Here is a 2,321-nt window from a genome sequence, read left to right as displayed (position 1 = left end):
CGCCGGGCGCCGCCACCGGCCTCCCCCGACCTTCCCGGTGCCGCCCCGGCCTCTCCCCGCTGCTCCGGCCGCCTCCACCGGCTCCGGCGAGCCGTCTCCGGCGAACTCGCGCGGGTGCTACAGTGCTGCTACAGTAGCCGCCAGATCTGGAAACCCTAGATCCGGTTGACTTTCCCTCTCCCCCTTATTTTTTTTCGTGCTAACTTTGACTGCTCGTATCTCCGCAACCCTAGCTCCGTTTTGGGCGTATGATATATCAAAATCTTCGCCTAGACATGTACATCATTTCATTCCATTGCATGATTTGCATTTGAGGTCATCTTGTTGCCCAAAATGCTGTTAGAAGGAGGCTTCGTGAGTTAAATTGCAGATCCATTAGTTCATCATGCACTTTTGTCATTTTTGCCATGTTTAATTCGTGCATGATATGCCTGTGCCCGTTTGGGATGAATTGTTAAGCATTTTGTCTTCTTTCCAGTGGTGCCACCCATGCATTTTTAGGATGTGTGTGTTGTCTTGTGCAAGCTTGCGAAGAGAGGTACCTGAGATTGCTGATTTCAGAGACTTAGTGATTTTCACTAAGTCTGGGATATTTTAGTTCGTGATGCTATATGTCCAGCTTGTTTCCTAGTGATCCGTGCCTCTTTTGAGGATGATCAGTAAGGGAGTTTTGATATTTATGTTATGATCTATCCATCCATGTCTTTGTTTGCATATGTGGAGTGCTCTAGGTTGACTCAATCGAGCTCAACTTTTGCTTCGTTGTTAATCTGGGCAGATCGTCAACTTGTTTGCGATTTTGCCGATGCTACCGTTAGTGTTCCATGCATGCTATGCCTTCGTTCTTGCCATGTGTAGCTAGCACTTTGTGCCTTCTTGCTGGTTATATGCTTTCCTTGCCATGACTTGCACCGTAGTGAGTGCATCGAGCTCGTTTACATGCCTTCGTGAGTTATATTTCAGCGTGTCTCAGTTTTCACTAAGTCTGAAAACTGATTGTGTTCGAGCTATGTTCGTGAGCTCGGTAGAGTATTTTGTGAACCCTTTTGGCCCCAGGTCACTTTGGGTGTTTTTTTAAGCTTGTTGAGTAGCTCCATGCCATGTTCTTACTTGTCATGTTCAGGTTTTCTATCATGTTGTTTTGCTGCTCCGAAGAGAGCATCGTGATCTGAAATTTCAGACTAGTGTTAATTTCACTAAGTCTGAAATCTGTTTTGCATTTGCGTTTTAGCCATGCTTGTTTGAACCTCTTAATGGATGAATTTGCCTATGGCTCAGTGCTAGTGTTTTGTCAACCATCTTGTGTACATCACTGCCATGTATTTTGTTTTCATGTTTGGTGGCTGTAGCATGTTCATTTCGTAGCATTTAGATGCCTACTTGCTGTAAATCACATATCGGTGTCATATCTTAAAACGCTCGCCATTTCCAAACCGTAGCTCCGATTCCAATGATCTTTATATCGTTTTCAAGCGATTTCATCCCCTCTATCCAGTGGCACACTTGGTTTTCCAAGTTGATGCCAGGTTCATGCTTTTCCTGTCATATCTTGCATTTTGCATCCCGCATCGCATCTCGCATAGCATATCGTCATTTCATCATATTGCTTGGTCTTGCCGTGGTTGATTGTATCCTTGTTGCTTGTTTGTCTTGTTGGGTAGAGCCGGGAGACGAGTCCGCTACCGAGGAGCCCGTTGAGTTTGCTTGCGAGGATCCAGTCAACTCTGACAACTGTGCAGGCAAGATGATCATACCCTCGAAATCACTACTATCTTTGCTATGCTAGTTTGCTCGCTCTTTTGCTTTGCCACTGCTACGATGCCTACCTTTTGCTTGTCAGCCTCCCAATTGCCATGTGATCCCCTAACCCACCATTGTCCTAGCAAACCGTTGATTGGCTGTGTTACCGCTTTGCTCAGCCCTTCTTATAGCGTTGTTAGTTGCAGGTGGAAGATTGGAGCCGTTCCTTGTTGGAACTTTTATTTACTTGTTGGGATATCACAATATACCTTACTTAAATAATGCATCTATATACTTGGTAAAGGGTGGAAGGCTCGGCCTTATGCCTAGTGTTTTGTTCCACTCTTGCCGCCCTAGTTTCTGTCATATCGGTGTTATGTTCCCGGATTTTTGCGTTCCTTACACGGTTGGGCTATTATGGGAACCCCTTGACAGTTCGTCTTAAGTAAAGCTCTTCCAGCAATGCCCAACATTGGTTTTACCATTTGCCACCTAGCCTTTTTTTCCCTTGGGTTCTGCAGACTCAAGGGTCATCGTTATTTTACCCCCCCGGGCCAGTGCTCCTCTGAGTGTTGGTCCAC

This window comes from Triticum dicoccoides, chromosome 1B, assembly GCF_002162155.2.
Source record: "Triticum dicoccoides isolate Atlit2015 ecotype Zavitan chromosome 1B, WEW_v2.0, whole genome shotgun sequence".
In the NCBI taxonomy this organism is placed as follows: domain Eukaryota; kingdom Viridiplantae; phylum Streptophyta; class Magnoliopsida; order Poales; family Poaceae; genus Triticum; species Triticum dicoccoides.
This window is presented reverse-complemented; position numbering follows the sequence as displayed.